This window comes from Epinephelus fuscoguttatus, linkage group LG15 (assembly GCF_011397635.1).
Source record: "Epinephelus fuscoguttatus linkage group LG15, E.fuscoguttatus.final_Chr_v1".
Taxonomy (NCBI): domain Eukaryota; kingdom Metazoa; phylum Chordata; class Actinopteri; order Perciformes; family Serranidae; genus Epinephelus; species Epinephelus fuscoguttatus.
In genome coordinates, this window is record NC_064766.1 from 31755654 (window position 1) to 31766752 (window position 11099).

An 11099-nucleotide genomic window follows, 5' to 3' on the forward strand; every position below is an offset into this window, starting at 1 on the left:
TTAACAAAGCTATAGGATTGTTGCAGCTCATGGTCTTGCTGTGTTAACGCCTGTACACACTTCAAGGGACACTTTCCCAAGTTTCAACCAGCTGTGTGTCATAAAAATGTGAGTAGTGTGTGCAAATGAACTTTGGTAAACTTCCCTCCATCTTACCAGCGCCCATATCTCCCTGCTCATCTCTCAGGTCATATCTGAAAAGCATCATCCAGCAGATCTCGCTGGCTCTAGGGCTGTTACTGAAACTACAGATTGTACTTAAACATTTTTGTGTTCCTTCAACAACGAACACAAACTGTACGTTCCAATACCCATACTGCCATATTATATAGTATGCCTATTATAAGCATTGACAGCTGTCAGAAGTTGCAATGATGGATGACAGCGCATTCAAGTAACTGATGATCAGTTGAATAGTAATTAAAGGAATATTAGTTTTTTAAGTGAACAAAATCATCATAGATATTACAAAGAATATGACATAACTATAAAAATAACAATGCAAGAGAACTGCAGATGTAATTTCACCGTGACAAATATAATATGTTAGAATCTACAATCTGTGCTGTTATAACTTTAAAATTACACTACACACATTGCAAAGTAACACCAGCAGATCTCTCTGGGTTGATCTCCGTTTCTGGTGAGTTTGGTGAGTGGCGTTTGTTTTATTTCCATGGTAACAGACATAAAAGCAAGAGGGTCAGAGTTCAGGGCGTAATGTTATGAGACAGTAGGACTGTATGTCACTATTGTGTGCTTACTGCATGTAACAGTACATACTTTTTAGGGAAGCTGCAGTACCTACTAATAGTAAAAGAAGGAAGTATGTATTTTGGCAGTATGGCAGCGGATCAAGAGAGAGACCTGCTCTTTTCTGTGTCTCTCTGTCAAACTCAGACTCAGCTCAGATAAAACTGAAAAACTAGGCAGTGCTGATCAAATATAAACCAAGATTATGTTACTGCATTGCCTATTTTTAACCTAAAATGTTTTCAGAAACATATTTTAGCTTACTGTTTAACTGTAATTTGAGATAATTTACTATCAGCTGGCAGCCATATTTTTTCCTGTGGTAAAACAGTCAAGCTTGCATTACATCACCCACCAGCGGTAGAGTGTAGTGGTCTGGTGTGGCACAGTGCATTCTGGTAGGAATAGTAGGAATTTGCAAAATGAATGAACATTACATACATTAAAAAGCATTGTATTTCATGTCTCCATCTGTTGGTGGGCCATCACGATAAGAGTATGCAGTTATTATATGATGTTAGTTCCACTAAAGAAGAGACTTGATTATCACTAAAATAAGGTGGGAAAAAAAGTGGATATATCGATATCAGTATCAGTTATTGATCAGTTGAGTTGTTACATATCAGCATAGCAGATATTGGCAAAAAAAATCAATATCATGCATCCCTACATTCTGCTAGTTGTAGGTTTTCTGTCTCTTGAGCTGTAAAGTCAATGCTACGGCCCTTTCCCTCTGTTTATGTTTGTTTTCTCTTGTTGTGTAGCCCAATTTCAAACATATTCGCGTCTTTTACTGCACCCTAAATGGATGGGCTTATGAAAAGACCCTCTTTCCAGCAGTAACATACTTTTTTAAGCTACTGATTAAACTACAGGAGTTCAAAACAGACTTACATAATAAGAAAAGAGAGAGTCATGTTTCCATGTTTCCATTATAACCTTACAGAAACCAAAAGAGGTTACCTTTCATACAGGCATCTGACAGTGTGTTATGTTTGGAAAATCATGCAGTCAAAAGAGGAACAAGATTATTTCCTTTGCCAATCACAGCTGAGCATCTTACTCATCACACTTAGCAGAGATAAGACAAAAAAGATGAGCCAAGAGTGTCAGCTTATGCAATCCATAGTCTTGAACAGTACACAACGAGACATGTGTGACCTGATAATATTGCTGTAAAAGAAAAAAAAAAAACAGGCTTGAAGAGGTGTCTGCTAGAGTATATTTAGTGTATGTCAGGCTGATAGCAGCGCACACTGTGAGACCAGGTGGAAAAAGAGTGATAAGAAAGACACATTGTATGGGTGGTGCTGTCTGATCGACCTATTGTGACATTCCTGAAGCCTCATTGGTATGTGTCAATAGAGAGGGTGGCCCAAAACAAATATTAGAGCTCTTTAAAGCTATTCAGCCAAAGAGAGGGTCTTTGTTAGGGATTGGTATCAAAATATTACAGTATATCTCAAGTGCAAAACCTTCCCAAGCTTTTTTAGTTGTTGGCAAAGAGAGGACAATACAGTAACTATCTTAACTACAGAGATAATCTACAGTAAAAAGACAGCAGCCTGGTTTTCTATCAGATAATCAAGGCTTTATCTCAGTATGTCTCAGTGTGTCTCAGGTGGGTGATGATGAATGCCACAGGAAGTGAGTTACTTATAAACTGGCCCTCAGAGGTCTGTACAGAGCAGGGTCTGACATTTCCAGGGGCTTAAGGAAATCAAGCGTATGTATGACTCCGCAATGTCTAGTCAAAAATCTGTTTTTACACATGGCAGCAAATATACGCCAGACTCCATTCAGTTAATGTGTTGTCACACTGAGTTATTCATTGTCTTTTACTGTGCACATATTCGGTACAATGCTTTGTAAACTGGGACATTGTACACACAAACAGGCAAATGAATCACAGTAACATAAATATCAAAAGGTTCATTTTATAAGATGGCCATCATAGTTACTGGAAAGGAGTTGTCTGTCTGGTGATAAGGCCAATCCTCAGGTCAAGTGCGTTCAGGTGACTTTGTCAACTTTGTATTCAAGCTCCGAGGAAACAATCATGATGCATCTTACTGGTAACCAAGCAGGTCACTAATGCAGTAACCTCTCTGCCCCACCCAGAGGGCCAGAATACTGTGATACACTTCAAAGTAGTCTGGGGCCGTTAGTGGCTGTTTTGGTAAGGAACCAGAACCAGGGCGAGTGAGACAGGATCCGGAATTCGATGGATGCGCCTTTCCGTCAAAATAAAAGCACCAAGCTAATAAAAATGCGGTGAAACTTTTTAATTTAAAGAATATAATTTACAAGAAAAGCCCCAAGCCATTAAGTTCATCGATTTTCTTACACTCCTCATCACCCCAATTCAGTGGTGCGCTAGAATTTAAAGTTTTACTTTGGTGAACACTTTTACTTTGGTGAATTTGGTGAATTCCGGATCCGCTCTCTAGACCGGAACCAGAATCCAGACAAAATTCAGAGTGAATGGAAAGAGCCTGGTGACGCGAGGCTACTTCAAAGTAACCTTACTGATGACACACCCTCGTAATTATGCCAAAAATAGAAACATTACATAATCATTCAGACAATACTGCTCAGTGACATACCTATAAATCCATAAACCTGTACCTGTCCCCACACCTCCAGCATGTCTTCAGTCAACAAATAAAAATGCCATTAATAATCAACCTCGCCCACAGGAAGTGGGAGAAAGAGCAACAAGGGGCCAAGACCAAGTGCAAAGCAATATACTGTGGGCTTTTCCACGGATCATTGTGGACTACAGATGCCCTGATCCATGACTAACAGTTAATAAGCCTGTGTTTGCTCTTTGAATCCTCTCCTTGCTATAGCTCCACCGTGTCATAGGTAAAAATAGAACACCTTAGTAAGCAGAGGAATTTTGGTATGGAAAAAAAGGAGCAAATGCCACGTTGTACTCTTTTACAGATCTCAGGGAGAGAGCGTGACCTGCTCCCCTGCAGAGTATTCCCTTTAGGAGAGCAAGTGAACCATTAAATATTGCCTAATGCAAAAATTGACCAAGCAAGTCTCAAGTCAGAGATTTTGATGAGCAGATGAACATGCATGAACAATCTAATATCTCACCGCTGATTTTCCACTTGCACTTCCGAGATAATCGTGTGAACAGTTTTAATTTTTGGAGATAAACATACAGTGAAGATGGAAGTGGGTGGGAGTGAAGGGGCCGGTATGCTTCAGCAGAAGTACTTGTCAGATGGTCAGACAGCTTTGGACACCCCCCTTCGCCAGACACCTTCCTGAATTTGGGAGGCTGCGTTCTGCAATTTTCTGTAACTTTCCAAAAACGACAATCTGACATTCTCACCGCCTTCACAGGGCAGTTGGCCAGGTGTGTGGTGAGAAAGTACGCAGAGTTTGAAGATCTCCCTCAAGCTTTCTTTGTCCAACTGAAATCACATTTGATTGAAAAAAATTGATTTCAGTTGGATACAACTATTTCTGCCACTTTTCATGTGTACAAACGAGTGCAACAAAACAAATGCTTTCCCGCAGAGATTAAAAAATGTGTGTTTTTATGCCCATTTTTCAATAATTCTGGCGCCTTGCAGTGATGCAAGGGTCGGGGATTTTGTTTTTTAAAACCCAGACCAACCCGGTTCGACATGAGAGCAAATCTGCTTTGCGTGACTGGCAAACATATGCGTTAATCAATCACCTGACCCCGACTGAAGTAGCACAACTGTCAGGAATGAGTACTGGGACAAGGACAGCTACTGTATATTGCCACAGGTATTATAATGTCCTAACTGGCCCAAGCCATACATCGCTGCACAATGCGCTGTTATGAACTTTTGTTGACTGCCCTATTTCTATCTATTCCTCTCACCTGCAGTGAAGCTTAATCCATATGATACCTCAGAAGTTCACTACAATACCTAAATAAGGTGGCAGCTGGCTAGAGAAATATCGCCAGTCACCGCAGAGCTGAAAGTTTCTAATAACAAGCTATTTGCTGTTGGCTGTATTGTATGTCATTTCCTGATAATACCACAATATAAAACATGTGTTTTCAAGTGCAGGAAACAAGCAAACGTAGGAAAACAGCAAGTACTCACCCATGTTTTAAGTGGTTATGTCTGTCTTAATCTGAGGCCATGGTTCTCTGCTGGGTGTTGTTCACAAGGTGGTAGCTAGGCTCAGCCTTAGAGACAGGTTAAGGAGCTCAGACATCTGGAAGGAGCTCAGAGTAGAGCCGCTGCTCCTTTGTGTCAAAAGGGGTCAGTTGAGATGGTTTGGGCATCTGACCGGGTTCCCCCCCTGGGCGCCTCCCGTTAGAGGTGTTCCAGGCATGTCCTGGTGGTTGGAGGTCCCGGGGCAGACCCAGGCGGGATTGTGCATCTTATCTGGCCTGGGAACACCTTGGTGTCCCCCAGGAGGAGCTAGAAAGCGTTACTGGGGAGAGGGATGTCTGGGGTGTTTTGCTTGCCACTGTGACCCGGCTCTGGATAAGCAGATGAAAATGGCTGGTTGGATGGATGGATAGATGGATGGATGGATAGATGGATGGATGTCTTAAGGATGATTGTGAGGGCACAGCTCGTAGGTACAGTGGTTTGTTTACGTGGAAATTTAACTGATTCAGTTAAGACAGAGAGAGATGCGTCCTTGCTTTTAGGACATGCTGTTAGGCCAGCAGTAGTTTTTAATGAAGCAACATTTCGGTCCTCTGGACCTTTTTACCTTGCTTGATAAACGTCCAGAGGACCGAAACGTTGCTTCATTAAAAACCACTGCTGTGTAAGTGCAAGTCAGTGTGGGGGCAATCCTTCTTTCCATGTTAAGCACTCTTCTGCTGTGCCAACGCACCTGATGGCAGAAGCTGATTATCCTGGTGTAGGAAAGCCTTTTCAATACAAATAAGGCCTACATTTTTTTACCAGACATTGTGATGGAAGAGGTTTTACCATACCAGGCTTAGTCAGGCTGCTTGCTGTGTTTGTTTGAAAGCGAGAGCCAGCATGAGACCGACAGAGGGCAAGAGAAGGTGGAAGATGGACTATTGCACAATGTTTCCATAAGTTATTAATAACTTTCTCAGAGCGACTTAACCCTTTGAAACCTGGAGTGACATCACTTTTATTATGCTGCTTTCAGATGCCTTTCCCCAGTATTTAAACCTTTGAACCTTGAGCAAATCAGTGTGATTTCTTTCAAAAATATGGGGAAAAAGGCAATGAGCAACTTGGGAAGAAAAAAAAAATTTGATTAGAATTTTATTTTTTTTTTTAAACTAGGGATAAAAGAAAAAAGGTAGGGAAAAACTACATTTATTTTAATTTTTAATCATTCATTCCAGGTAATTTCCTTATTTGTTTGTTTTTAGTTGCTTTCTTGATTTAACTTCTTTTTTGTTTTTTCATTTTTCTCTTTTTATATTTAATTACATTTTTTTTTTTTTTACAAATCATTTTTTTTAGCCATTTCTTCTTTTGTTGCCTTCTTCCCATATTTTGAAAGAAAACAAACCAATTTGCTCTGTTTTCAAATTGTTAATGACCTGACTGCCTAAATTCTGCAATATTTTCCAACAAGCTTACCCTAACCACCCGACCCACAAGACAAACTGAGGGACCTGCAGGTTGTGGGTTGACCTGCACATCACTAGTGCCAGCTTTTAGCCCTGCCTTTGAGAGTAGCTGTTCAAAACAAACAACTCTAAACACTTTGCCTTTCGATGTAGTCACATGTCATACAAACTAATTCTGTACTAGCATAACCCAGCCCTTACATGAGATGGTTCATTAGCCTGACACATGACCCTAAATCTGTTCACCCCATGGAAACCTTTGCCCCTTGATCCCCTTGATCTCCCCACCCTATCCCTTTAAGCAATTCTCCATCCTTTTGTCAGAGTTCAGTTTATACCAGGCTTGCACCCAAAGGTCACCTCGGCTGAAAAATAGAAAAATCAATTCACAATGCCACCTTTCATCTACGAATAGGCCAGTCAATGGCATATGAAAATCATCCTTTCAGTTTGCTTGTGTCTTCGCAGTCTGCAGTCCCTAGAGACACTCTCAGCTGTAGCAGCAGGTCAAGGTCACCGTTGATAGATAACACAGGCTACGACAGGGCAGACGCTGAGCTCTCCCTCATGTCAGAGCTTTAGCACTTATAGTATTATTGAGCTCTCATTTATTTACTCGCTCCCTTCTCTTAGATTTAAAATTAAATGAGGACAACTGGGATCACGCTGCGTCTTCTTTATGCTGTCTGAGGCAATGTCCAACGATTCATGTAGGGTCAAGGTCATCAAAGATAGCAACCAGTGCGATAGCAAGCCAGACAACAGGCTCTCAGTCGTGTGTCAAGTCCAACAGAAATCTTTGAGCTTCTCTAGTGATGCCCTATTTCTGCAGTGTAAAGAATATAAATAGCACCTTTTTCAGCTATGAAGTGTGTGTGGACGTTTTGGCATTTTGAAATTTATTTTCTACTCCCTAAAAGTTTATAGAACATAATGTACGGCCTCTAAAAGAGCTGCAGAGGAGTGAGTGCTTTAAACTTGGATAATATATATATTTAATAATATACATGATAATAGTAGTGGTAAATTTTATTGGTATTTGACTGTTGAGGACATACGTATCTGCTTAAGTGGGTCTATAACATTGCTTTTTAAATCCCCTGACTATTTATGGGCACATTCTTACAGGAGTTGCCATTTATAGTCTGTCTGCTGGAAAATGACCTATTTTCAATGAGGTTTTTAGAATGAAGAGTTACCACTGAAGGGTGAAAGAAAGCAGTGAAAGGAATGTAAAGTAGGTAAGCTATAGGTTGAAGAAATCGCTTCAGTCTTCCGAAATAAAACATGTCTATCAAAACAAATTAGGCCCCGGTGTGCAGCGTCTGTTTAATATTCATTGAATCATTTGACTTGCCAAAGCATTTCTTAATTTCACAGGGACAAGTCAAACTTGTTAACATTTCACCCCCAAGCCCTGAAAGTGTTCATAAAGCAATAAAGCAATAAATAACCTCTGTCTCATTCCAATTATTATTGCAATAAACACACCCAATTTAACATTTGTTGGTTTTTGTTTATGTTTTTGGTTCATTTCTTTCTTTTCCTCCTCCTTTTCCTTTTTCTAAAGACAAGGTCACGAGCTGTCCTCCCCTTCCTCTCCGCTCCTTCCCTCCGTCACGCTCCACTGAAAAAGTTTCCGTGCAATCTTGCAGGTGTTTCTTGGCCTGTGGCGCTTCGTTTCACAAACAGAGCCTGACTTCTCCTTCCGCCACATGGTTGCTAAACAGGTTGTTTAATGAATACAGGTGCTGTGGTTCTGCTCTGCCTATCAGGGAGACATGATCAATACTGTAGGCAACCTGCGTTTAATTGTCTTTTGTCAACATTCTGTGTGAGCAGGGGAGAGGAACATTCCCCAGCCCCCACATCCGTCCAGACCGGAGTATTTATTCCATTCTTGATCCTTTATCAGACTTTATGATACATGCAGCGTGCCTTGAAAGAACTCCAGTCATGAAAAGAAACAGAAAAATTTAGGGCTTGTTGGTTTGTGCATGGGCTATGAGAGAAAAGAAATGCCCAAGGTTAGCATCATAAGTCATTTAATACGTCTTCTGCAAACCATCATGAGTGTAGTGTATAGGACTACACATTAAAAAAGCTGTTTTAAATAATGTCAGACCATGAGGCTGACATTTTTATGCAAAGAGGTTGCTGTTTTGTTACTGCTGGTTCAAACACTCATGTGCTTGAGCTATTTCAGCCATCCTAAGGCAGTTTTTTAATTGCTAAGCTCATTCTCTACAAGCCACATTCATGAGGACTCTTACTGCGAGCCAGTGGAGCAGAGCATTTACATCATGCATCATTCGGCCAGGAGGTGGCACTCTGTCGCCTTGTGAAAACTGCCTGAGTGTCAGCGACATGACTGTAAAGTTTCTGAGGGTTTACCAGCCAGACTATATCATAAAAACTGCGTCTTTGATTTTCTACCTCTGATGGAAATGCACAATGTTAAACTGATTGAGTATTCATTTTACATTTAAGGAAAGGGCCTGAGATACGTATATAAGGAATAATAAAACCACATTTAGACATAGATTGGCTGAAACATTTAATGGAGCTTTGCTGAGTCTTTCATGCCCGTGAACCTGACCCAGAAACAGATGAAAAGAATATGAATTTAATTACAATAACAATTGATCTCGCTATCTAGTCAGCTACAGCAAGATAATTCCCATTTGCGAGGTCTGATAAGGAATTGTTTTTTTTCTGGGTTCAGTGATTCTCTCGCTGATAAACCCTGCGCCCAACCACAATACTCCGGCAGACAGTGGCCCAGTGTCCTATCTCCCCTCAATTAACTTCAAACTGCTCTCCATTACACGCTACAATGAGACATGCAATTTCATTACCTCACACAGGCCCATCAGCGCTACTAATTGTTTTTCTTTTCATTTTCAGCATCCCTCCATCTCCCAGGGAGTGGATGTGAAGATATCCCATGTTCAGAAAGATAGAAGGATACAGGAGGTCGTTGGGGGGAAAAAGGAAAAGAGCATAAGATGGAGAGATTCTAGTTGTGCTGTGTAGTTGCTGTTTATTAGTCCAGTAGTGAGCAGAGTTAGTTCGTATAACCTTCAAAGGCCAGGAACCCGAAGCACTCACCGACACTTAATTCACAATCAGCAAAAGGTCAACCCAGACGCAGACAGAGAGTAGCTGTAGTTTACTGAGCTAACTGGCCAATGTCAGTGTGGCTCCACTTTCTGTCCTCCAAACACAACAAACCATCAGCTGCGCTCTGCTAGAATTTAAAAGTACTTCTGTGGCACTCCAAGCAATGTGAGGTATACTTGTGTGAGAAAACAACAGATTTCCTTTAATATACAGTACTCTGATGGACTCGTCAGACACACAAGAGTGCATGAATTACAAATCTCAATGGTCTGAAGAGAATGTGAAAAATCTGTCAAGTTTACTCACTTGCTGACTGCAAATTGCTGATCTATTTTACCACGACTATAATCAGAACAGACCATATTTACCCACCACTCATATTACACTCGGAAACTCTGGAAGAAAAACCTGAAAGAGCAATCCACTAAATATAGTTTAAAGTTCAGTGTGTAATTCTGGAAGAAGATAGTTAGGCTAGTTGTTGAGTCTCATTCCCAGGCTGGCAAACATTGATGCTTTGGGTTGGTGGTTTGGTCTGACTATCAACCCAAGGTTGTCAAATACAGACGACCCAAGGTCATCATATACTGACAACCCAAGATCGTCAAACACAGCCAACCTTGGGTTGATAGTCAGACCAAACCACCAACCCAAAGCATCAATGTTTGCCAACCTGGGAATGAGACTCCCACACTCAGCTATCTTTCTCCAGAATTACATACTGAACCTTTGCAAATGCGTACAACCATTACAACCTTTAAATGACCTTACTTGTGTAGAGGCTTGAGTATTTGCATTTACTAATACAAAAACTACCAGCATACACACTTGCAAAAAAACAAAAACAAACCTGCATTAACTATTTAATGGGCTATCACCTTTTAAATTAATATGGTGAACTTGTTAGCAAACTGTTGCTTATTCAACATCTAGCAGACATGGAGCAACATTAGCATTTATTAGCAGTCATTTTTTGAGTACACATCCACTCACCTTTTAGCTATATTTTGCTCTCCACCAGCTCCTGAGGGAAACACCTGGCTCTTCATCTGATGAATGCTCTACTATTGTCTATCTGCTGTTTGGTGCTGGGCAGGTAGCCAGCAGTGGGTTATCACAGCTTTTTCGTAAAAAACGGGTGCTTGCTGCGGCTAGAAAAAAGACGATAAGAGTGGTAAGAGTGAATCAAAAGAGTAAAGTCAAGGGCGGTATCACCAAAACATTGAGTTAAAAGACGCTGAAATGCTCATGGAGCTTCTTCATGGGTTTGTCATTAGGAACGACCTCTTTCACATTCAGTCATTTGATCCATCGTTATTATAAAATGTTGATTTATAAAAACTTGAAATATAATTTGTTTGTATCAGAACTTTGACGTTTTATCTGCACTGCTGCACTGTCAAGACCTTTAAAACGGTGCAGCGCTAGCGATTTAAGTATGACATCAGCAGCTCTGAGTTGAGGGAACAAACTCACCCAAAGAGCCAGGACGACTTAACTGCCACTTAACCACTCAGAGGAAGGAAGTCTCCCAATTAATAATGCACAAAGTAGTGCATAAGAGTAGTTGTGGTGATGTCATACACTGTGGGCTTCCTGCCTTGGAAAGACCCACAGGATGAGTCATTCTGCCTGAGATAACCTCAACAGT